This window comes from Oncorhynchus masou, chromosome 23, assembly GCF_036934945.1.
Source record: "Oncorhynchus masou masou isolate Uvic2021 chromosome 23, UVic_Omas_1.1, whole genome shotgun sequence".
Lineage (NCBI taxonomy): Eukaryota > Metazoa > Chordata > Actinopteri > Salmoniformes > Salmonidae > Oncorhynchus > Oncorhynchus masou.
Genome location: NC_088234.1, coordinates 23,932,355 through 23,960,285, shown reverse-complemented (window position 1 = coordinate 23,960,285; position 27,931 = coordinate 23,932,355). Strand labels below are relative to the sequence as shown.

The following is a 27,931-nucleotide window of genomic DNA, read 5'->3' as shown; positions in this document are numbered from 1 at the left end:
TGTACTGGGGACTACCCACACACACAGAGAAAGAGAGGGAGAGAGACAGGGAGATGTAGACACATCTCAACTGTGACGGGCCATTTGGCTCAAGATTGCCACCGAGCATCATCCGGTTGCTAGGTTGCCATTCTGTCATCTGTGTTGGAATGAGTCAAATCCCAAAGGACAGTCAAACCGTCAAACCTATGATGTGATCTCTTTGTATATAACATACTTCAGTGTCTGACTTCTCACAAGTTGGAATGTGGTATAACTATGTCCCATATGCATATTTCCAACAGTTACAGCACGACAGTGTCCAGTTATTAGACCGTTGAAGCCTCCTTGGAATGTTTCTTTAGACTGCACGGACTGTTCCGCACATGCAACAAAAATGCCGAGGCAGGTTGAGAATTAGGTGGTCGGAATTAAGTTGCATTCCTGGAATTTGTGACCTTGAACAGCAGACAGCAACCTACAACCACAACTGAGGTAGTCAGTTCAAGGAGACCCGTGGTGAACATACAGTACAATGGAGATTGTTGACGCTCTGCCTTGCGTTTGCCTTCCGAACGGTAGAAATCTGCCGAGTCATCCTTTATTTACGTCAGGGGACAAACAATCTACAGCTATCGAGCATCACAGCATCTGGTTGTTTCTGACATCAAATGTTGTCTTTGGAGCCAAATGATGTATATTATCATAATGTGTCTAGATGATCATCCCTGTGCAATATTACAGCCGGGTGTTAAATAATATCGTGACCTCATTAGAAGGGTATACTGTCTCTGTGTATTTGTGACAGCTTCATTTGTTCCAGCCTGGACTACGTTTAATAGTAACCTGACCTATCATGTGCCTGTGGCTAAACTTTCCCATAGTCTAACCCTTATCATCTTATAGGCTATTTCTTTTCTATATGCTCTCATCCAAACATAGTTTATATCTGACGACGTGCTTGCAGGGCGACACCTAGTCTGCTGTTATTGCTGTCGTTGACACTTCATAACCTCATTTGAGGCTGTGTTCGGTTGCAGCTCTACCACTCCATATTTTTCAAACTTAGAGATGATGTTTGTGAATAAATATGTAGGTAGAGTCAAAGAATGTTTGGGATTTACCACACAAGTTTGGCCTCCAATGCTGAACAAATAATGAATAGACTAGCATATAAATATGCTGGTGGGTCACCCGGGCCAACTAAATATAAACAAGGCCCTGTCTACAGAACAGTATCAACTTGCCCTGCATGATGCAACAAGTGAAACCCCTCTGACATACTTCTTGAAATATACATGAAAAGGCTTCGTATGTAGCGTCTGCTAGCAGCCGGCTCACTTTGAAGATACAAACACAGCCTTCACCTGTCATCATGAATCGGATGCTAAAAATATCACAACGCAAAAAGGTAGAACAAAAATGAATAGGAAGAGAAAGAGAGAGAGACCTCAAACTGAGAATAGTCATAAACATTAGCGTCATCCAAACGATTCAACATGAAATGATGGCAAAATATGCAAGGGACTGACCCGTTCACCAAATACGAACACCAGCCAGAAACGAGAGTGAGACAGTATTGCCTTTATAACCAAGTCTTTCAATATAAAATTCATTTTTATTCATTTGAGAGTTGAGTACAATTTCATTTTCCCACAGGACAAACTCCTATGTCGTACGCCGGTGATACAATTCTCCCAAACAACTCCAATCTATATTAATAGATGAATAATGACTCCAGCCACCAAACTGTCTACACTCATTAGAGCAGAACTGTAAAAGAGAGCCAGCTGCTTACCTAGGTGATCACACATACAGACACACCACACACACACACACACACACACACACACACACACACACACACACACACACACACACACACACACACACACACACACACACACACACACACACACACACACACACACACACACACACACACACACACACACACACACACACACACACACAAACACACTCTCTTACACACACACACAGACACGCACACAACAACAGGTGATGCCACTCTACCTTGGCCTCTGGCATCAGCCCTCCCCCTCCTCATACCACCACTCCCCCCTAAAAATAATATACTGTGTCTCTTCCAGTACAATTCATCTTGTAATCTGCCTTAAAGCTGCTAAGCTTCCCTTGGTCTAAATTAATTGGGAACTATAGAGGGAACAGGATCCTTGATGCCCTGGCCTGGATCAGAGAGACACGAGGCGACACAAAAAAGCATACTATCGGTCTCTCTATCCCTCTCTTTCTCTTCACCCTTCTCTGTCTTACACTCTCTCCCTCTACCTCCCTCTCTTACTCTGTTGCTCCCTCTCTACCTCTCTCTCCTTTTCCGTCTATCACTCCCTCTCCCTACCTCTCTCTCCATTACCATTCCCCTTCAAAATGGTGGTCATTTCGCCGGACATGAAAAGGCATTTTAGTTCTGCATGGTTTCTTCAAAGTGGCTGGGCTATAATTGCGTCATGAGGAAAGAGAGAGAGAAAGAGTGAGTGAGAAAGAGAGAGAGAGAAAGACAGAGAGAGAGAAAGGAAGAAAAAAAGGAAGATAAAGAGAGAGAGACATAGAGAAAGACAGAAACAGAGAGATAGATAGAGAGATTGATAGAGATAGAGAGAGGCATTGAGGGAAACAGAGAGGGAAATAGAGAGAAACATAGAGCGAGCCAGAGAGTGACATAGAGAGGGAAACCTAGAGACAAATGTAGAGAGGGAAACATCGAGAGATAGATAGAAACAGACATAGAAAGAGACATAGAGAGGAGGGAAACAGAGATACAAACATAGAGAGGGAAACCTAGAGAAACAAATTCTTATTTTCAATGACGGCCTAGGAACAGTGGGTTAACTGCCGGTTCAGGGGCAGAACGACAGATTTTGTACCTTGTCAGCTCGGGGATTTGAACTTGCAACCTTTCGGTTACTAGTCCAATGCTCTAACCACTAGGCTACACTGCTGCGCCAATACAGAGATAGATAGAGACATAGATAGACATATAGAGAGACATAGAGAGGGAAACAGAGAGAAACATAGAGCGAGACATATAGAGATAGACGGAGAGAAACATAGAGACCGAGGGAAATATAAAGAGAAACAGAGACATACAGAGAGAAACATAGAGACAGAGGAAAACAGAGAGAAACATAGGGTCAAAGGGAAAAGGAGAAACATAGAGAAACATAGAGACAGAGGGAAACATATACCGAAACATAGAGACAGACAGAGAGACACATAGAGACAGAGAAAAACATAGCGAGAAACATAGAGGAACATAGAGACAGAGGGAAACATATACCGAAACATAGAGAAACATAGAGACAGAGGGAAACATATAGAGAAACAGAGACAGAGGGAACCATTTAGAGAAACATAGAGAGAGGGAAACATATAGAGAAACATAGAGACAGAGGGAAACATATAGAGATACATAGAGAAACATAGAGACAGAGGGAAACATTGAGAGAAACATAGAGACAGAGGGAAACATAGAGACAGACGGAAACATAGAGATGAACATAGAGAAACATAGTGACAGAGGGAAACAGAGAAATATAGAGAAACATAGAGACAGAGGGAAACATAGAGAGAAACATAGAGACAGAGGGAAACAGAGGGACACATAGAGAGAAACAGAGAGAAACATAGTGAGAGAGGGAAACAGAGAAATATAGAGAAACATAGTGACAGAGGGAAACAGAGAGAAACATAGAGACAGAGGGAAACATAGTGACAGAGGGAAACAGAGGGACACATAGAGAGAAACATAGAGAGAAACATAGTGAGAGAGGGAAACAGAGAAATATAGAGAAACATAGAGATAGACAGAGAGAAACATAGTGACAGAGGGAAACAGAGAGAAACATAGTGACAGAGGGAAACATAGAGAGAAACATAGAGACAGAGGGAAACAGAGAGAAACATAGTGACAGAGGGAAACATAGAGACAGAGGGAAACAGAGGGAAACATAGAGACAGAGGGAAACATAGAGAGAAACATAGAGACAGAGGGAAACATAGAGAGAAACAGAGACAGAGGGAAATATAGAGAGAAACAGAGACAGAGGGAAATATAGAGAGAAACAGAGAGAGGGAAATATAGAGAGAAACAGAGACAGAGGGAAACAGAGACAGGCAGAGAGAAACATAGTGACAGACAGAGAGAAACATAATGACAGACAGAGAGAAACATAGTGACAGACAGAGAGAAACATAGTGACAGACAGAGAGAAACATAGTGACAGACAGAGAGAAACATAGTGACAGACAGAGAGAAACATAGTGACAGACAGAGAGAAACATAGTGACAGACAGAGAGAAACATAGAGAGAAACATAGTGACAGACAGATTGAAACATAGTGACAGAGGGAAACATAGAGAAACATAGAGAAACATAGAGACAGAGGGAAACATATAGAGATACATAGAGAAACATAGAGACAGAGGGAAACAGAGAGAAATATAGAGAAACAGAGACAGAGGGAAACGTATAGAGAAACATAGAGACAGACAGAGAGAAACATAGTGACAGACAGAGAGAAACATAGTGCCAGACAGAGGGAAACATATAGAGATACATAGAGAAACATAGAGACAGAGGGAAACAGAGAGAAATATAGAGAAACAGAGACAGAGGGAAACGTATAGAGAAACATAGAGACAGACAGAGAGAAACATAGTGACAGACAGAGAGAAACATAGTGCCAGACAGAGGGAAACATAGTGACAGAGGGACATATAGAGAAACATTGTGACAGAAGGAAACATAGAGAGAAACATAGAGAGCGAGCTTTAGATGACCAGTGTGGACAGAACACACTGCATGACACATCAGCCTTGATCTTTGGATTTCTAGAGTAGCTAAGATACCAACATGATACCAAGATGAGAATATTTGTGGATTCATGTATTGCAGGGGAAATCAGGGAACATTTTCAAATGATGAAAATCCATCACTGTTAAATGCATTCCTCAGTCGTGAAATTACTGTGGGCCTATGTCACTGCACTTTCTAATAGAACTTTCCCCATGTAGACAGCAAACAAATGAAAGACCTTGGCTAAATCATCTTAGTTCTTCAATTCCATTTGCTTCATTTTTTTCTTCTTCTATTTCACACAAAAATATATTATTTTCCGTACAGCTGAACAAAAAGCCAAAAAGCTGAAGGGACCACATTGGATTCTTGATCGGATGTAAGAAATAACCAAACCATCTGTGGGCTTAAATGTGGCAGAAAATGAAAGAGTTGACTGCCTCAGCATGAGAAAAACAAGATCAAAACACAAGTCCCTTTTGACAAAACCTCCTCCACTGTTGTCCATGATCACCTGTTATGTACATTTACATTTAAGTCATTTAGCAGACGCTCTTATCCAGAGCGACTTACAAATTGGTGAATTCACCTTCTGACATCCAGTGGAACAGCCACTTTACAATAGTGCATCTAAATCATTTAAGGGGGGGTGAGAAGGATTACTTTATCCTATCCTAGGTATTCCTTGAAGAGGTGGGGTTTCAGGTGTCTCCGGAAGGTGGTGATTGTACATCTCTACAGGACCACCATTTCAGTATGTGTGTCTGTTTGTGCGTGTGTCTCTACCCATGTCCGTGTCCAGACCTATGTGTGTGTGTTTACAAGGCTGTAACAATCTCTGTCCAGACTGTTTACAATCCCTGAGGGTTAAATGTAGGTTGAACTTCCCCAGTTTGAGCTAGCCACTGGTCAGACTTGGCTACTCTGATCTAAGTCTCAGTCCCTAGCACTTATCTGCTGCCACCCCTCTATCTCTCACAGCAGGTAGTGTAATTGTTCTCTGAAAAAGCCTGTCAACCATCTTGAAAGTTCTTCTCCAAAGCCCCCTTTATCATAACACTGTTGCTGATTGGCGCTGGGCTATAACCACAGCAGAATGCCTCAGAAACTAAATGTTTTAGCCTAGCCATTCCTTTCTGAGAGATATAGAGAGAGGGGGAGAGAAAAAGAGAGCAATAGAGAGGATGAAATCGAGAAAGTGAGAGCAAGAGAGAAAACCAACAGAGAATATAGACTGGAGAATAGGCCTTCTATGCCAAATCACTTTCTGTTCCCCTCATGCAGCAGAAACACATTTTAAAACTGTCATACTTTAATTGAAATTCCATCACTTTTGTGGCTGCTATTGTGGAATAATTTGATAAAGCGCTGTGACATGAATGCACATAGCAGGGTGTGACTTCTATTTCTCCTGCCTTTTATTTCCCCCGTTCAGTCCGTTATTTAAATGAACCCCTGTTCTGTTCTGGCCCAAAATTACAGATAAGAGAAAAGGAGATGATAACAAGGGCATAAAGACACCACCATTTTGGGTGAAACCTGGAAACGTGTCGTATTAAGCTTAGGTCTACCCGTATACTAAGCCATGTATCGAAGGGAAACATCATATTAGCAACTAGAACAGCCAAACTGTTTCTTTACATTTGTTTCCATTAGTTTCCAGTTGGTACTTGCTAACTGCTAACGATTGGCAGCGACGAGCATTCTGTCGAGCCAAAATGGAGGTCAGAATCCCATGCCTTTCCATGCAGTGCTACTACAGACCCCAATTCAAAGCCATAGCAGTAGCATTCTGTCGAGCCAAAATGGAGGTCAGAATCCCATCCCTTTCCATGCAGTGCTACTACAGACCCCAATTCAAAGCCATAGCAGTAGCCGCCCACCTATCTCCTCACAACTGGCTACAGACATGTGGCATATCTGTTGAAACCTAAACCGCCACTCAAGAACAGCTGCAGAGAGAGGCAGTCGTGGGGCATTCCCTCCCATTTGTGGCACGTGGGGGGTCGCCTGATTGCCCCTATAGCTTTAAGTCTACATCCTCCCCCATGAAACCAGAGGGAGAGACAGAGGAGAGGATCTAGAGGGTAAAATTGATTTGCTTGGTAATGTTGCTTAAAAGTCTAAAGAAGTGTCTTAGTTGGAGTGTGTGTGTGTGTGTGTGTGTGTGTGTGTGTGTGTGTGTGTGTGTGTGTGTGTGTGTGTGTGTGTGTGTGTGTGTGTGTGTGTGTGTGTGTGTGTGTGTGTGTGTGTGTGTGTGTGTGTGTGTGTGTGTGTGTGTGTGTGTGTGTGTGTGTGTGTGTACATGCGTGCCTGTGTGATGTCAGTGTGATGTCAGTGTCCGTCACCTTGTCAAGTCTTTATTTTGACAGGGTGATGGAGGCATACACACACGTATGGATGCAAACTCACACACACGCACGCACGCACGCACGCACGCACACACACACACACACACACACACACACACACACACACACACACACACACACACACACACACACACACACACACACACACACACACAAAAGTTTGGACACACCTACTCATTACAGGGTTTTTCTTTATTTTTTTAATGTTTTCTTCATTGTAGAATAATAGTGAAGACATCAAAACTATGAAACATTTGTTTGAAAGTTTCTTCAAGTGCAATCGCAAAAACCATCAAGCACTATGATGAAATTGGCTCTCATGAGGACCGCCACAGGAAAGGAAGACCAAGAGTTACCTCTGCTGCAGAGGACAGTTCATTAGACTTAACTGCACCTCAGATTACAGCCCAAATAAATGATTCACAGAGTTCAAGAAACAGACACATCTCAACATCAACTTGAGGAGGAGACTGCGTAAATCAGGTCTTCATGGTCAAACTGCTACAAATAAATCACTTCTAAAGGAAACCAATAAGAAGAAGAAACTTGCTTGGGCCATGAAACACAAGCGATGGATATTAAAATGTTTGATTTTTGGTTCCAACCGCCGTGTCTTTGTGAGAAGCAGAGTAGGTCAACGGATTATCTCTACATGTGTGGTTCCCACCGTGAAGCATGGAGGAGGAGGTGTGATGGTGCTTTGCTGGTGACACTGTCTGTGATTTATTTAGAATTCAAGGCACACTTAACCAGCATGGGTACCACAGTGACAAACCATCCAATCTGTTTTGCCCTTAGTGGAACTATCAGGACATTGACCGAAAACACACCTCCAGGCTGTGTAAGGGCTACTTGACCAAGAAGGAGAGGCGCCGACAGAGATGGCCACCTTGCTTCGCGTTCCTAGGAAACTATGCAGTTTTTAGTGTTTTTTACGTGTTATTTCTTACATTGGTACCCCAGGTCATCTTAGGTTTCATTACATACAGTCGAGAAGAACTACTGAATATAAGAGCAGCGTCAACTCACCATCACTACAACCAAGAATATGACTTTCGCGAAGCGGATCCTGTGTTCTGCCTTTCACCCAGGACAACAGAATGGATCCCAGCCGAAGACCCCAAAAACGACTTCGTAAAAGGGGGGAAACGAAGTGGTCTTCTGGTCAGGCTCCGGAGACGGGCACATCGCTTGCCACTCCCTAGCATTCTCCTCGCCAATGTCCAGTCTCTTGACAACAAGGTTGATGAAATCCGAGCAAGGGTAGCATTCCAGAGGGACATCAGAGACTGTAACGTTCTTTGCTTCACGGAAACATGGCTCACTGGAGAGACGCTATCGGAGTCGGTGCAGCCAGCTGGTTTCTCCACGCATCGCGCCGACAGAAACAAACATCTTTCTGGTAAAAAGAGGGGCGGGGGCGTATGTTTCATGGTTAACGAGACGTGGTGTGGTCACAACAACATACAGGAACTGAAGTCCTTCTGTTCACCCGATTTAGAATTCCTCACAATCAAATGTTGACCGCATTATCTACCAAGGGAATTCTCTTTGATTATAATCACAGCCGTATATATTCACCCCCCCCCAAGCAGACACATCGATGGCTCTGAACGAACTTTATTTGACTCTTTGCAAACTGGAATGCATATATCCTGAGGCTGCATTCATTGTAGCTGGGGTGCTTTGAGAGACTAGTCAGGGACCATATCACCTCCACCCTACCTGACACCCTAGAACCACACCAATTTGCTTACCGCCCAAGACGACGCAATCTCAGCCACACTGCACACTGCCCTAACCCATCTGGACAAGAGAAATACCTACGTGAGAATGCTGTTCATCGACGACAGCTCGGCATTTAACACCATAGTGTCCTCCAAGCTCGTCATCAAGCTCGAGACCCTGGGTCTCGACCCCGCCCTGTGCAACTGGGTACTGGACTTCCTGACGGGCCGCCCCCAGGTGGTGAGGGTAGGCAACAACATCTCCACCCCGCTGATCCTCAACACTGGGGCCCCACAAGGGTGCGTTCTGAGCCCTCTCCTGTACTCCCTGTTCACCCACGACTGCGTGGCCACGCACGCCTCCAACTCAATCATCAAGTTTGCGGACGACACAACAGTGGTAGGCTTGATTACCAACAACGACGAGACGGCCTACAGGGAGGAGGTGAGGGCCCTCGGAGTGTGGTGTCAGGAAAATAACCTCGCACTCAACGTCAACAAAACTAAGGAGATGATTGTGGACTTCAGGAAACAGCAGAGGGAACACCCCCCTATCCACATCGATGGAACAGTAGTGGCGAGGGTAGTAAGTTTTAAGTTCCTCGGGGTACACATCACAGACAAACTGAATTGGTCCACCCACACAGACAGCATCGTGAAGAAGGCGCAGCAGCGCCTCTTCAAACTCAGGAGGCTGAAGAAATTCAGCTTGTCTCCAAAAGCACTCACAAACTTCTACAGATGCACAATCGAGAGCATCCTGTCGGGCTGTATCACCGCCTGGTACGGCAACTGCTCCGCCCACAACCGTAAGGCTCTCCAGAGGGTAGTGAGGTCTGCACAACGCATCACCGGGGGCAATCTACCTGCCCTCCAGGACACCTACACCACTCGATGTCACAGGCTATCATCCAGAAGGCGAGGTCAGTACAGGTGCATCAAAGCTGGGACCGAGAGACTGAAAAACAGCTTCTATCTCAAGGCCATCAGACTGTTAAACAGCCACCACTAACATTGAGTGGCTGCTGCCAACACACTGACTCAACTCCAGCCACTTTAATAATGGGAATTGATGGGAAATTATGTAAAATATATCACTAGCCACTTTAAACAATGCTACCTAATATAATGTTTACATACCCTACATTATTCATCTCATATGTATACGTATATACTGTACTCTATATCATCTACTGCATCTTTATGTAATACATGTATCACTAGCCACTTTAACTATGCCACTTTGTTTACATACTCATCTCATATGTATATACTGTACTCAATACCATCTACTGTATCTTGCCTATGCCGCTCTGTACCATCACTCATTCATATATCTTTATGTACATATTCTTTATCCCCTTACACTTGTGTCTATAAGGTAGTAGTTTTGGAATTGTTAGTTAGATTACTTGTTGGTTAATTACTGCATTGTCGGAACTAGAAGCACAAGCATTTCGCTACACTCGCATTAACATCTGCTAACCATGTGTATGTGACAAGCAAAATTTGATTTGATTTTATGGACTGCTGCATCAGATGACCTGGCCTCCACAATAACCCAACCTCAACCCAATTGATATGGTTTGGCATGAATTGGATCACAGAGTGAAGGAAAACCAGCCAACAAGTGCTCAGCATATGTGGGAACTCCTTCAAGACTGTTGGAAAAACATTCCCCATGAAGCTGGTTGAGAGAATGGAATGCCAAGAGTGTGCAAAGCTGTCATCAAGGCAAAGGCTGGCTAATTTGAAGCACTTCAAATATAAAATATATTTGGATTTGTTTTACCACTTTTTTTTGGTTATGACATGATTCCATATGTTATTTTATAGTTTTGATGTCCACAAGACAATTGTGGGGGGGGGGGGGGGATAATTTGGGCCTGCTGGTACAAATAAGGTAGATTCCACCAGATGATTACAGGGGAAGACACGTCGATGGGATGATTGTTAGCAGGCCTTTTGGCACTCTGTGGCCTTCTCTCTCCAACCAGGTTGGCGCCCCATAATTGCAGCCTGTGTTTATGTATCCTTTTTATAATGTAAGTGTTGATTTTTCATTCAACAGCTCATAATGGAAGGCCACAGCCTTGGCTTGCATTCGATGAGCAGTGCTCACAGACACACATGCACACACACACCAAACACAAGCACACACACCAAACATTTATTTATTTATTTTTACTTCCCCTTCTGAAATAGGATGGTGAGTCATAGCCAATTAGATTTGGTGGGAACAATAGCAGTGTAAAATGAGAGCCCAATTCTTTGAGAGGGTACTTGGTTTTGTCGCATTCAGAGACTGAATGCTGAGTTTATACCATCTCAAGATGTTTCAATTATATTAGCTAAGTCCCTCTGCTTGGTTCACACTATGTAGGCCTAAGCCTTTAGACCACAGTGGAACATATTAAAGGCTAAGTATATTTCAAAAAGTCACTGGAAACTTGATAAACATCTTCACCTGTACACCTGGAGCGCGGATCATGATGCTAACTGGTATAAACTCCAATAACATTGGGTTATTTCAGAATGTGGTTGCCACAATAGCAACATTTTACTAATGATGTTATACCAGGCCAAGTACCACAATACCGAGAAGTATCGCGACACCACAGGGTATCTGAGTGACTCATTACAAAATCAATGGGGACCCCGTTTCATGCTACTTTGGGAATTGTAGATTCTCCCTGACTGTCTAGTTTTATTTTGGTGATTGTTACTTCTGAAAAAGATGATCTTCTTTAAAAATATATATATATATATATTTATAACAATGAAAACATTTTACCATCATATTTTTTGGGGAGTGGCGGCTACTATTAACAGAGGGGAAACACTGCACTTTTTACCGTATAATAGAAAAGGATAATGCATATTTGCTCTTATCCAAAGGCCTACCTGTGATTGGGCAGGAGGAATGTAGTAAGGGATATAAATGCATAATATGATTTAAGTTTTCATTGTGAGAGTAAGGGGAAAAACCACTAGGCCTTTATGAAACCATCCTACACACTTACTCCCTCTTCCACACACATCCTCTTTGTCTCTCAAACACACACACACTTACTCCCTCTTCCACACACACCCTCTTTGTCTCTCAAACACACACACTTACTCCCTCTTCCACACACATACTTACTCCCTCTTCCACACACATCCTCTTTGTCTCTCAAACACACACACACTTACTCCCTCTTCCACACACACCCTCTTTGTCTCTCAAACACACACACTTACTCCCTCTTCCACACACATACTTACTCCCTCTTCCACACACATCCTCTTTGTCTCTCAAACACACACACACTCATACCACCTGTAACGGTGCAGCAGTAACATCACTGGGGAAGCAAAGCCAGGAAAAAATGCCATATTACAAGCTATGCGTTGTGATAATTGCGTTGTTTGCTTTATAACCTGTTAATTCATATGCCTTGGCATCGTGATATGTAGGCCTAAGGCCGAGATAATAAGAAGTCACAGTGGCAGAATAAATTCAACCACGTTTTGTCTGTCAATGACTCTTGGTTTTTGATGAGATGTGATTGGTGAGTATCCAAATGCGCCAGGACCATTCAATGTTGAGCTTGTTCAGTTTAGCTCAAGGCTGATTGGCTATTATTTTAAACTTTTTTTAATCAAAGGTGGCTAAATGCTCACTGGCTTCCCTTGCATTCAATGCTACAAACGGCAACAATATCATACTCTTTTTGACCAGACAGCATCAGATTGTAAAGACCGACGCCAGAGATGAGAAGCAGGTACGGGGAGATGAACATTTCATCGGTAACAGACAGGAAACAGGACAGGAACAGCGTCAGCACACAGGTATACAAAGACAGACGACAATTAATGCTGAAGCAGGGAACAGAGCTGGGGACCAGACAGATATAGGGGAGGTAATGACAGAGGTGATTGAGTCAAGGTGAGTCCAATAATCACTGAAGCACATGACGGGGGGGAAGGAAGGTATGCGTAATGATGGTGGCAGGAGTGCACAGTGCTGGGGAGCCTGGCGCCCTCGAGAGCCAGGGGGGAAGAGCGGGAGCAGGCGTGACACAGATATATATATTTTGTGTATTTATTTCACCTTTATTTAACCAGGAAGGCTAGTTGAGAACAAGTTCTCATTTGCAACTGTGACCTGGCCAAGATAAAGCGTAGCAATTCAACACATACAACAACACAGAGTTACACATGGAATAACAGTCAATAATACAGTAGAACAAAAGAACACAAAAAGTCTATATACAGTGAGTGAAAATGAGGTAAGTTAAGGAAATAAATAGGCCATGGTGGCGAAGTAATTACAATATAGCAATTAAACACTGGAATGGTAGATCGGCAGAAGATGAATGTGCATGTAGAGATACTGGGGTGCAAAGGAGCAAAATAAATAAATACATACCAATATGGGGATGAGGTAGATAGATAGATGGGCTGTTTACAGATAGGCTAAGTGCAGGTGCAGTGATCTGTAAAATGCTCTGACAGCTGGTACTTAAAGCTAGTGAGGGAGATGTGAGTCTCCAGCTTTAGAGATGTTTGCAATTTGTTCCAGTCATGGGCAGCAGAGAACTGGAAGGGAAGACGACCAAAGGAGGAATTGGCTTTGGGGGTGACCAGTGAGATATACCTGCTGGAGCGCGTGCTACGAGTGGGTGCTGCTATGGTGACCAGTGAGCTGAGATAAGGCGGATAACCTGGAGCCAATGGGTTTGGCAACGTGTATGAAGCGAGGGCCAACCAAGTGGAGCGTACAGGTCGCAATGATGGGTAGTGTATGGGGCTTTGGTGACAAAACAGATGGCACTGTGATAGACTGCATCCAGTTTGTTGAGTAGAGTGTTGGAGGCTATTTTATAGACGACATCACCGAAGTCGAGGATCGGTAGGATGGCCAGTTTTACGAGGGTATGTTTGGCAACATGAGAAAAGAATGCTTTGTTGCGATATAGGAAGCTGATACTAGATTTAATTTTGGATTGGAGATGCTTAATGTGATTCTGGAAGGAGAGTTTACAGTCTAACCAGACACGCAGGTATTTGTAGTTGTCCACGTATTCAGAGTCAGAGCCATCCAGAGTAGTGATGCTGGACGGGCGAGCAGGTGCGGGCAGAGATCGATTGAATAGCATGCATTTAGTTTTACTTGCGTTTAAGAGCAGTTGGAGGCCAAGGAAGGAGAGTTGTATGGCATTGAAGCTCGTCTGGAGGTTAGTTAACACAGTGTCCAAGGAGGGCTACACATACAAAGACATAGGGGCGCTGTTTCGCTGACTCGGATTCTTTCTCCATTGAGATACTTTCAGCCTCTTGCGAATTGAAGGAAAATTATGAAACACAGAGAGACGAAAGATAAATGATTTCATATCTATTTTTGTTTTTTTCTTGGTAAATCTTGTTGAATACACACCACTCTTTTTCTCTCTCCCTCACACACAGACACACCAAACAGAATTTAAGGAACACCAGAAAAATAGATATTTTTGCATAGAATTATAGTGATTAGCCATATGCATCCTACCTTTGAAGCATCTCTTTAAGTAGGCCATCTATCCTTTTTCTGTTGTCCCTGTGCATAGCCAAGGGGTGCCATGTTGTAAGCTAGCTAGCTAGCCAGTGGCAGTGCCACTCAAAGGCTGCATAGTCAGACTAGCTTGCTTGTTCTTACAGGCAAAATGAAAAGACATCTACGTATCCACTTTGATGGCGCTGAGAGCCACTCTAATAATTAAACAAATGTAACAACAGAAACCTCATCACGACCTTCACACCCCAGCTCGCAATTACGGCTAAATAATATTGTAAAAGTGATGGCGATGCGGTTAAAGAACGGACAGAGAGAAACAGTGGAGTAGGCTAAGAACCAACTTGATCTGAAAATGTGGTCCGAGAGTGTGATGCAATTGCGAAGCCTCCTGAGGCCAAATTGAGCTCCGTACCGCATCTTCGTGCGCCGCTCAAATGTTGCAACGATGCAGAGGGCTCCGTATAGCTCTGCATTGACATGATTGGTTGACGGTAGGTGGGAGTGGGAGGTCCTGTATAAACACAAACTCACTTCTTTCACAACAGCTCTGCTCATCCACTCTGAGCCGCTCGGCGAAGGGAACAAAGTATGAATGCCGTGACTTCTGCAGATGCCAAATCGCCGTTAATGCTGCACGCCCAATGCAGACGTCGGAATGACCATGCAGCGCCTTTCATGGCTGGTTACGGGCTGCTCTCAGCTGTCACACGTAGTATTGGATGAAACACTCATAGCTCAGTGGGTGATACACTCTGCGTCTGCACACTTTTAGGTTTTTTTTCTGATCTACACGATTCACATGGATAACCTTTTTTGAGATGAAACGGTGAATATCGCTGAAAGGTGCAGAGTCCCTGGGGAATAGAACAGTCTAGCCAGGTGAGTGTACAACAAAAAACATGTCCTGGGGGGGAACGAACAAAAATGTTCTGACTCCCCCAAAGGGAATCTATTAACCCTTTGGCAGCAGGCTCTTCTCGTGTCAGCGACCTGTGTATTGTATCATCATTTTCAGTCCCAGCACGAAACACACACTGCAAATGAACTAAAAGCCTCACTTTCATCGATACATAATACAGTCTTCCCCTGCAGCACTGAGTCATAGAAACTTGGTTTGTTATATGACAAAACGGTTCTTCAAACACAGCCATACATTGTTTCAAAGGACCTCACAAGGAAAGCAGCCAAGGACAGAGGCAGACAAGGTGGTTGCTTCGACCCTGCTTTCAAAACAGCAAAAGTAATCTCTCACAAGAGCTCTCTTTGGGTTGAACAACTCAAATCAACGAGTCTATTCCATGTAAACGTATATTTGTTTAGTCTCCTCTTTTGAGGGAGGCTGTCGTAATGGCGAAATTAGAAAGCGAACAAGTAGTGATGGGCGCTAATTGCTGTGTGTCAAAATTGGGCGAGTGCTAATTATTGGAGCTGCAAACTGTAAAACATAGAAGACAGGATTGGTGCTTGGGTGAGCTCTCTGAAAGTGCTTACTGCCTACAAACTGCATGGAGATTGCTCAATCACACAGCTGCTCACGTAAAGAGACGTGCGCACAAACACACACACACACAGTCATACGCACACACACAATTACAAAGCACTTACGAGACATTTTCAACACCTCACTACCCCAACCTCTCTTAATGGATTTTATTTCACTCAGAGCAACAAACTCAACACAACCCAAAACTGAGCTATAACGCAGCTGAACGGGCATGGACTGTAGAATAACCAAATGCCAAGTCATTTGCATGTACTGTTTAATACATGCACATACTATTTTACTCTGCTAGTAAAGTCTCAAACACAGAAAATGTAATAAAATGATATACTGCATTAAAAAAAACAATTAAACCAACATGTGTGGACTTTCTTTAAAATATCTTAATATAATTTATCAAAAAAGATCAGCAGTAGACCAGCACACAGCATTGCAACCTTATAATTCTCAAAATAAATGCTGTCTACAACAACCATGATAGCCTTGTATGATCACAACAGGAGCTTAACAAACAACATGGAACATCTCTTGAGGGGCATTGGTAAGGCAAAGAGAATGTAGCCTGTCTTCCTCTGGCATCACTGGCCATCTCAACCCCATTGGCCATTCCCTGCTCTGCATTCCGATGTCTTACTGTCGAGTAGAGTATGCTAGGAAGGCCCCTAGCGGTTAAACTTGCTCAGCGAGCACAGGTATTGTTCGCAAGTTTTATTGGAAAAATTGTCATGGAAAAAAAAGGTTCGCTTTCACCTGATTTAGTGACGGGCGTTTTCGCCTTTATTTGTGTGCCCTTTTCAACGCCTGTAAACCCAGGGATACAGTTCGCTCTGTCCGACAGTTAAGTTAGGACCGTTGGGAAGCAAAAATGTGTTCCAAAAATAGGCGACAACATAGATAAGACGCGCGTCTCTTCCAAGTGCGAGGAATGCGGCTTTAAATCATGATGGCAGACTCCACAAAAAAATGCTTCTTTCCAATCAAACTGTGATATCACTATCGTAATCTTAAAAGAGGACCATCAATTAATCTTAAAATAAAAATCTGAGAAGCAAATAAAATACTTTATGAATGTTTTATGAGCCCGATCATCTATTTATGAGCCCGATAATTGGTATTATTCTACCATAGGACTACACAATACGATAATTGGTATTATTCTACCATAGGACTACACAATACATTAACTGTATTTCCGTAGCCTTCTGCTGTAGAATTTACATGATCATACAGTAAACGAATACCCAGATCCTCAAAATCGTCTAGTCTACTGGAATAGTCATAAACATAATAACTCAAATACCTATTGTTATCCTGTTCTAAATGTGCATGTATATTGAGTAATTTAATTCAATGGGACGCTCTCGTCCTTCACAAAAAAAAAGGCACTGGTCTATCAGTCAATTCCATCTCAATTAACTGCAGTCTTCCTTTCCACTCTACAGGCCTACATAATAAAAACAACAAACTAATCGATAAGTATAACTCACGAAATGCCTAAGCACAGATATAGTTTGGTGCTCCAATATATTTGACAATAAACCAATATAACAAATCAAACGCATCTCAACACGCACCACACTATTTGAAAGACTTGTGGCGACGACTTCAATCCGCTCACACTGTGCGTGAGAAGTCATACATCCACAAATTCGCCAATTTGTATGGTCATTTCCATAGAAGCTTACCTTATCATATTTTCATTAAGTCTTTGAACTCGGTCTCCAGTTGTATAAGAATAGTCGCGAATTACATCCAGAATGATAGCAGTATTAGATAAATAATCCGTCTGTACTTCTATATACGCTTCGCTTCCAGTCTGTCCGCTCTTATTTCGCCTCTTTTCCTTGACTTTGCTTTTTTACTCTTTAAATTAATCTTCCTCAAAGCAAGAGGAAAACCACAACAGCGAGCGTATGGACCAGAACGTCCAGCGATGAAAACGTGGTATATTTCCCGTCGTTGTGAGCGTTAGGTATTCATTATTCTATGTGTCGAGACTGTAGTTCTGTGTGTGCTGTGCAGCAGGGACGCGTTCTCGTTCTCTCTTGCCGACACTCATACACAGACTGCCCGACTCAGGCACAGAAACGGAGAGGGGATGGACCGGTGACGTCACTCAACAGGAACAACTAACTCCCCGGGATCAACTTTCTCCCCTTCAGTCGACCAAAGTAATGCTGACGTTTGGACACCATGACACTTAACAGTTTTCAGGGAAACATTTGTCTAGCGTGGTAAAATAATCGGTCAATTGTTTTCAGACAGTGAAAATGTGTGAATTGAAGAAGAAATGTGTGTGTGTGCATGGGAGGGAGGGAGAGAGAGAGGAGATAGAGTATGACATTTGAAATGTATTTATTATTTTGGAACTTCTGTGAGTATAATGTTTACTGTTAAATATTATTGTTAATTTCACGTTTGTTTATTATCTACTTCACTTGCTTTGGCAATGTTAACATAAAGCCCTTAAATTGAGAGAGAGAGAGAGAGAGAGAGAGAGAGAGAGAGAGAGAGAGAGAGAAAGAGAGAAAAAGAGAGAGAGAGAAAGAGAGAGAGAAAAAGAGAGAGAGAAAAATAGAGAGAGAAAAAAAGAGAGAGAGAGAAAGAGAGATAAAAAGAGAGAGAGAAAAATAGACTTTTGGCCATTTAGATTTAATTCATGGGCTTAGTTTTATCTGAGGAATTCCACCATTTACTTACACAAGCCACATGTAGTTAAAACATGTTCAAGAGGAATGATAACAATACATTACCGATGACAATGTTTTTGCCCTTGAAGAAACAATAATGTAATCACTAATGATTGTTTTAACAATGTAAGAAGCACTACTCATATTATATTTACTACTAATGCTCCTTCTGCTGCTACTACTACTACTACTACTACTACTAATGCTACTGCTCCTTCTGCTACTACTACTACTACTACTACTACTACTAATGCTACTGCTCCTTCTGCTACTACCACTACTACTACTACTACTAATGCTACTGCTCCTTCTGCTACTACTACTACTACTACTACTACAAATGCTACTGCTCCTTCTGCTACTACTACTACTACTACTACTACTACTACTACTAATGGTACTGCTCCTTCTGCTACTACTACTACTACTACTACTAATGTTACTGCTCCTTCTGCTACGACTACTACTACTACTACTAATGCTACTGCTCCTTCTGCTACTACTACTACTACTACTACTACTACTAATGCTACTGCTCCTTCTGCTACTACTACTACTACTAATGTTACTGCTCCTTCTGCTACGACTACTACTACTACTACTACTACTAATGCTACTGCTCCTTCTGCTACTACTACTACTACTACTACTACTTCTACTACTAATGCTACTGCTCCTTCTGCTACTACTACTACTTCTACTACTAATGCTACTGCTACTACTATCATCAAATCAAATCAAATTTATTTATATAGCCCTTCGTACATCAGCTGATATCTCAAAGTGCTGTACAGAAACCCAGCCTAAAACCCCAAACAGCAAGCAATGCAGGTGTAGAAGCAGGTACTACTACTACCACTACTACTACTACTACTACTACTTCTACTACTAATGCTACTGCTCCTTCTACTACTTCTACTTGTACTAATGACACAATGTGTTATTCATCTCTACACTTTTTAATAAGCCAGTATTATCGACTGAGGCAAACATATCATTGTGCATTGTATTCTGCAGTTCACCAAGCCATAACAAAGTCAAGTGTATGCCGGGACCTTATTTAGAGGATGAAAAACAATGTCCTGGGGCGACGAATGAGTGAGGGTGTTTGGAGAAAACTTGCTTTTGTGGCAGGGACCCAAAGCTTCTGATGAACAACTTAGCCCGCAGGCACAAACATCTCGCATCTAACAATGGTAACATTGAGAGAGCCACCTCACTCAGTGTACCAGTGTCCTAGCCAACTCTCTGTCTCTCTATCTCTCTCCCCTCCCTCTCGGTCTCTCTCTCTCACTCCCCATTACATGTATCTGATTGAGTAATTTTGATTTATACACACAAATAATATTGAGTTACACTTTAAGGGCAAAATTGGATATAGGATATAGGAGCGTGTTGCTGAATGTATATTTTATAAGTTAAATAAAATAGGCGGTTTTATAACAATGAACAATATGGGCACACTTGAGAAATATGTCATTTCAAATAACTTTTGATTTAGCAATTATCCAGTTCTGGCTATGTAAAAATGACAGGTTTGTTTAGACAGTGATGTTCAGTTGTGCCTACAAAAGCAATGTTGCAAAATTGTTTGAATGTCATTGAAATTATTGTTTGAAAAACTCACGATTCAAACAGAGCCAAAGCCACAATTAAATGATTCGTCCTTGACATGTTTTGGTGGGTTTAAGCCTACATAATATGATATACAGTGTATGCATGCATATACCTAAAGTATGTAACGTGAAAATGACGACATTTGAAAAGCTGCTGACATTTCTTGTAATGTACACCTTAAACATAGTGACTAGACATGCTCAGACACATTACAGTACAAGCTATAACAGAAATACAATATAGCCGCAATAAGACTAGCTACTGTTTTCAAGCCTGTTCTCTCTTTGAATATAATTGGATGAGACTAGTTATTAGATTTACAACCCCATGCTACTAACCTTGTGGTTTTTATGTTCTTGGGCCAAGAACAAGAATCTTGGCACAGTTATGAGAGTGTAATACGTCAGGCTATTGTTGATACATGTGGGCAAGGGTGGGATTTCTTTAGAGCACTCATTACCTATAATGGGTGAACTTTGTCATGTAGCACTATATGACGAGTCCACAAACCAACTGTCCAATAAGATGGATTCAAGACAAAAGGCAATCCAGATGCTTGGCTATGATACAGTGTTTCTCTGCTTTTGCATGAGATAAGTCGAGTTTGTTCCCTATTATGCCTGGCAATGTAGTGATCTTATACATTCCTACGGTGACGCCACATCTGGAACAGATGGTGAATATCATAAGATGAACACTGTTACAAGGAGATTAGCATGAACTCAATAGTGTGCCAATAGGCATTATTCTGATGCTCTATATACGTCATGTTTACTCATCTACACAAACAAAAGTGTGTACATACAAAAGTATGAGGACACGTGCTCGTCGAACATCTCATTCCAAAATCATGGGCATTGATATGGAGTTGGTCCCCCCTTTGCTGCAATAACAGTCTCTACTCGTATTCCACTACATGTCGGAACATTGCTGCGGGACTTGCTTCCATTCGGCCACAAGAGCATTAGTGTGGTCGTGCACTGGTGTTGGGCGATTAGGCCTGGCTAGCAGTCCGAGGTCCAATTCATCCCAAAGGTGTTTGATGGGGTTGAGGTCAGGGCTTTGTGCAGGCCAGCCAAGTTCTTTCACACCAATCTTGACAAAACATTTCAGTATGGACCTTGCTTTGTACACGGGGGCATTGTCATGCTGAAACAGAAAAGGGCCTTCTCATAAACTGTCGCCACATAGTTGGAAGCACAGAATGGTCTAGAATGTTATTGTATGCAATAGCATTAAGATTTCCCTTCACTGGAACTAAGGGGCCTGAACTATGAAAAACAGCCCCAGACCAGTATTCCTCCTCCACCAAACTGTACCGTTGGCACTATGCATTGGGTTTCCTCGGCATACACATCACAGACAAACTGAATTGGTCCACTCACACAGACAGCATCGTGAAGAAGGCGCAGCAGCGCCTCTTCAACCTCAGGAGGCTGAAGAAATTCGTCTTGTCACCAAAAGCACTCACAAACTTCTACAGAGGCACAATCGAGAGCATCCTGGCGGGCTGTATCTCCGCCTGGTACGGCAACTGCTCCGCCCTCAACCGTAAGGCTCTCCAGAGGGTAGTGAGGTCTGCACAACGCATCATCGGGGGCAAACTACCTGCCCTCCAGGACACCTACACCACCCGATGTTACAGGAAGGCCATAAAGATCATCAAGGACATCTACCACATCTACCACATCAAGGACATCTAGCCACTGCCTGTTCACCCCGCTATCATCCAGAAGGCGAGGTCAGTACAGGTGCATCAAAGCTGGGACCGAGAGACTGAAAAACAGCTTCTATCTCAAGGCCATCAGACTGTTAAACAGCCACCACTAACATTGAGTGGCTGCTGCCTACACACTGACACTTTAATAATGGGAATTGATGGGAAATGTTGTAAATATATCACTAGCCACTTTAAACAATGCTACCTTATATAATGTTACTTACCCTACATTATTAATCTCATATGCATACGTATATACTGTACTCTATATCATCGACTGCATCCTTATGTAATGCATGTATCACTAGCCACTTTAACTATGCCACTTTGTTTACATACTCATCTCACATGTATATAATGTACTCAATACCATCTACTGTATCTTGCCTATGCTGCTCTGTACCATCACTCATTCATATATCCTTATGTACATATTCTTTATCCCCTTACACTGTGTATAAGACAGTAGATTAGGAATTGTTAGTTAGATTACTTGTTTGTTATTACTGCATTGTCGGAACTAGAAGCACAAGCATTTCGCTACACTCGCATTAACATCTGCTAACCATGTGTATGTGACAAATAAAATTTGATTTGATTTGATTTGGGGCAGGTAGCATTCTCCTGGCATCCGCCAAACCCAGATTCGTCCGTCGGACTGCCAGATGGTGAAGTGTGATTCATCACTCCGGAGAATGTGTTTCCACCACTCCAGAGTCCAATGGTGGTAAGCTTTAAACCACTCCAACTGACACTTGGCATTGCATATGGTGATCTTAGGCTTGTGTGCGGCTACTCGGCAATGGAAACCCATTTCATGAAGCTCCTGACTAACAGTTCTTGTGCCAGAGGCAGTTTGGAACTTGGTGGTGAGTGTTGCAACTGAGAACAGACAATTTGTACGTGCTACGTGCTTCAGCACTCTACATTGCAGTATATAAAGTGGGAAACACTCCACACACAATGGCAGGGTTCCCCAACTGGCAGCCCACGGGTGAATTTATTTAGTGCCCCAAGTTTAAAAAAACACAACATACTGTAAAAACATCAGCAATTCAGCTCCAAGTGATTTTAATTGTGGTAATCTGTTCCAAAGTATTCCCGCAAATAACAGAGCGATATATGTGATTGTATACAAATGTAAGCAAGGTTTGAAATGATTATGTTTCAGTGAAATATTATATCTGTTTGGGCTTCTTGTGGTCAATTTGCATTCTACAAATTATTAGTAATTATGTTCCGGCCCCCTGAACATCTGCTCAAGAAAAAATCGTCCCGCGGCTGAATCTAGTTGATGATTTCTGCACTATGGGGTCCCCACATACTGTATGATAACGAAAACATTACCAACGCTAATGATATGTAAATGTCGCTAATTATGTCAAGAATCACAGAGTGCTCTCAGAAACTGCATATTGGCTGAGGGTAATACATATATTATACCGGCTGTGTATTATACACAAACAACAACAACAAACAAACTCACTGTGGTACAGTACATCTCTGGAGACCTTGACTAATCCCAAAAACACTGATGAGCTTTTTAATATCAGAAATTATGGAAGGTGGTGAATTCCCCTTTGACATGTGTTATTGGATACACCATCAAGTCCTATAATGCAAATTGGTGCCATTGATTATTTGTGCTGATATTGAAGGTAAGGCTGATCTGAACTGAGACATATTGATTTTTGCCACACAGAAAATATTGTTTTGTTGATTTGATCAATTGGCAACACTTTACAATAAGGTGTCCTTTCAAGGGATTACAAAGGGTTTATTTAAGTGATAATACCTGTTTGAGATTATTTGTAATGGGTGTTTTTAGGCCCGAGACAAATTTATTCATACTATTCCATCCTTCCACGAGATATAGTCCTAACACAAATCTAGGGTTGCTACCCAAGCCGGTTGATCGTTTGTTCTATCAGTTCAGTTGCCAGAGACACGAGCCAGTCGTTAAGTCTTTTTGCTCTAAATCTATGTTATTTGTTATAAATGTTCCGTTGCCATGATGGTTGGCATTTTTCTTACCCCTTCTTTGCTAGCTAGCCAACTTTGGCTAACATAGTCACGTCAAACAGTGTAGCCAGAATAACAATTGCTCTCTCGCCAGGCCACTGTTCAAAAGAGAACTACAGAGCTAACACAATCACTTCAAACTGAAACTGGAATGACAGGAAACTAGCTGCATTTTGTGTTTTTCTATTGACATTTCTTCGTATACAGTGCATTCGGAAAGTATTCAGACCCCTTGACTTTTTCCACATCACAGCCTTATGCTAAAATGCATTACATTGTTTCCTCCCCGCATCAATCTACCCACAGTACCCCACAATAACGAAGTGAAAACAGATTTTTCGAAATATAACATTTACATAAGTATTCACCCTTTATTCGGTACTTTGTTGAAGCACCTTTGGCAGCTATTACAGCATCAAGTCTTCTTAGGTATGACACTACACCCTTAACACATCTGTATTTGCAGAGTTTCTCCCATTCTTCTCTGCATATCCTCTCAAGCTCTGTCATCTTGGAGGGGGAGCATCGCTGCACAGATATGTGAAGGTCTCTCCAGAGATGTTTGATCGGGTTCAAGTCCGGGCTCTGGCTTGGACACTTATGGACATTCAGAGACTTGTCCCGAAGCCACTCCCACGATGTTTGGCAGTGTGCTTAGGGTCGTTGTCCTGTTGGAAGGTGAACCTTCGCCCCAGGTCCTGAACAGATTTTCATTAAGTCTCTGTACTTTGTTCAGTTTATCTTTCCCTTGATCCTGACTAGTCTCCCAGTCCCTGCCGCTGAAAAACATCCCCACAGTATGATGCTGCCACCACCATGCTTCAACATAGGGATGGTTCAATCTTGGTTTCTTCAGACCAGACAATCTTGTTTCCCATGGTCTGAGAGTCCTTTCTGTGCCTTTTGGCAAACTCCAAGTGGTCTGTCGTGCCTTTTACTGAGGAGTGGCTTCCGTCTTGCCACTCTACCATAAAGGCCTGATTAGTGGAGTGCTGCAGAGATGGTTGTCCTTCTGTAAGGTTCTCCCATCTTCACAGAGGAACTCTGGAGCTCTGTCAGAGTTACATCAGGTTCTTGGTCACCTCCCTGACCAAGGCCCTTCTCCCCCGATTGCTCAGTTTGGCCTGGCAGCCAGCTCTAGGAAGAGTCTTGGTAGTTTGAAACTTCATCCATTTAAGAATAATGGAGGCCACCATGTTCTTGGGGACCTTCAATGAGGCAGAAATGTTTTAGCACAGTTCCCCAAATCTGACCTAATATAGACAGATGTGTGCCCTTTCGAATGATTTACCACAGGTGAACTCCAATCAAGTTGTAGAAACATTCCAGGGATGATCAATGGATACAGGATTCACCTGAGGTCAATTTTGAGTCTCATAGCAAAGGGTCTGAATACTTATGTAAATAAGGTATTTCTGTTTTTATATTTTATACATTTGCAAAAATTAAAAAAAACAACGTGTTTTTGCTTCGTCATTATGGGGTATTGTGTGTACATAGATGATTACAGACACCTGACAAGTCCTCAACTGGCAGCTTCATTAAATAGTACCAGCAAAACAGCAGTCTCAATGTCAACAGTGAAGAGGCGACTCTGGGATGCTGGCCTTCTAGGTAGAGTTCCTCTGTCCAACACTGTGTCTGTGTTCTTTTTCCCATGTTAATCTTTCATTTTTTTGGGCCAGTCTAAGATATGGCTTTTTCTTTGCAACTCTGCTTCGAAGGCAAGCATCCTTCACTGTTGACATTGAGACGGCTGTTTTGCGGGTACTATTTATTGAAGCTGCCAGTTGAGGACTTGTCAGGTGTCTGTTTCTCAAACTAGCCACTCTAATGTACCTGTCCTCTTGCTCAGTTGTGCACCGGGGCCTCCCACTCCTCTTTCTATTCTGGATAGAGACAGTTTGCGCTGTTCTGTGAAGGGAGTAGTACACAGAGTTGTACGAGATCTTCAGTTTCTTGGCAATTACTCGCATGGAATAGCCTTAATTTCTCAGAAAAATAATAGACTGACGAGTTTCAGAAGAAAGCTATTTGTTTCTGGCCATTTTGAGACTAATTGAACCCACAAATGCCGATGCTCCAGATACTCAACTAGTCTAAAGAAAACCAGCTTTATTGATTTTTTAATCAGGACAACCATTTTCAGTTGTACTAACATAATTGTAAAAGAGTTTTCAAATTATCAATTAGTCTTTTAAAATTATAAACTTGGATTAGCTAACACAACGTGCCATTGGAACACAGGAGTGATGGTTGCTGATAATGGGCCTCTGTACGCCTATGTAGATATTCCATAAAAAATCTGCCGTTTCCAGCTACAATAGTCATTTACAACACTAACAATGTCTACACTGTATTTCTGATTAATTTGACATTTTTTTAATGGACAATAAAAGTGTGCTTAAAAAAAAGAGGACATTTCTAAGTGACTCCAAACTTTTGAATGGTAGTGTACATTTCAGCGTCATAGAGTTAGCCAGTGGTAACTTGTGGAATAGGCACTGGCTGGAATGTGGTTTTAACCAATCACAATCCAGGATTAGACACACCCCTTGTATAAACATAATTTATAGACAGTCAAGTATCATACATGAACAGCTATAGCTCATTGGTTGAAACTGAGTTATTGTCGATTTGGTGCTTGCAAAATAATGGGTCTATTGACTTTGAGGATAGAATGTACTCAAGGACAGCCACTTTATCAGAGGGTACAAGTCAATCTGGGGCTTGTATGGCACCAGCCTCCTACCACAGCTGTCTCTCTCAAAGCCATGAACCAGACTATATGACAGCTGTTATGTCGCAAATCAATGTATTAATTCTCCTTTCCTGGGGTAGTGTTAATCTCAGCAAGAATCATAAAGATCCTATTCAATTCATTAGTATTCTAATTCCTAATTCAACGGCGAGATAAACTACCTTTTAAAGCTCCACTTTGTTGTTGTGTGTCAGTTCAGTTTGTCCAGTGCAGAAAAAAAAGATCTCCTTGTTAGGTAGATATAGAGTTAAAAGAGCTACTGAGCAATACAATCAAGGATTTCCCACGAAGACCAACCAGCACATACTGATTTTATTTGTATTAAGTTTGGGCATTTAATCAGGCTTTGGATCAATTCAACATGTACAGTATGACTGAATTGCCCATTATTTTTAGAGTAGAATTTCCAGTGATTTACCTGAATTGGTTGAGTTAAAATGGATTGACTCCAACCCCAGATTATGTACAGTATGTCTACACAGGGAGTTCTAACAGGCTTCATATAATGAAACCTTGGAGAAAATAATATCCAATACTTGTATTTTATTTGATCCTTATACATATATCTAAGGTACAGACCAGGCCTGTGTATCCTTGCCAAGGTCCTGTGCCTTTGTAGATGAGCCTACATCGTGTCATTACTCTCTGTTTGTGCATCTCGGGACAACACTGTTCATAACCTAGGGGTGAAGCGACAGACTCTCATCCAATTACTGAGTCAATCTTCCCTCACCGCAATGCGCCGTTAAAACCCTCACCATTCCGATCAAGTGAACCAGTCATCGTACAATTAATTTCACCCCCATCAAGCTATCCTCTCTCACTCTTCAGATAACAATCTCCTAAGCGGATATATCTAATCTGACATGTCGAGACGACGGACGAGATTTACTTGTTAATGGCCACTGGCCAAATCAAATCACAATTATTTGTCACATGCTTCGTAAACAACAGGTGTAAACTAACAGTGAAATGCTTACTGGGTCCATCACAACAATAGATAAAGACAAAAAAGTGGGAGGCAACAGGATAGATAATAGACAGTAGAGGCAGCGTATGTCGTGAGTGTGCAAGTGTGTGTTTGTGTATTTTAATTTCTGTGTGTGTGAGTATGAGTGTGTGTGTGGCGTCAGTATACATGTGTGTGTGTATTATGTGTGTGTGT

The 27,931-nt window shown here is 42.3% G+C and overlaps 1 protein-coding gene across 13 annotated transcripts in view; it reads right to left on the bottom strand.

Annotated features, from left to right (window-relative positions):
* The window catches only part of LOC135510606 (receptor-type tyrosine-protein phosphatase delta-like), a 383,074-nt gene that overhangs the window by 196,352 nt on the left and 158,791 nt on the right, over positions 1 to 27,931 (bottom strand). For 12 of the 13 annotated variants that reach the window (XM_064931664.1, XM_064931650.1, XM_064931655.1 and 9 more), the window contains exon 1: positions 17,642 to 18,023. The exons of the other annotated variant lie outside the window; for it this stretch is intronic. The gene's annotated coding sequence lies outside the window, so the exon portion shown is untranslated. Of the gene's footprint in view, positions 1 to 17,641; positions 18,024 to 27,931 lie in introns of those variants that run through there. 13 annotated transcript variants of the gene reach the window in all.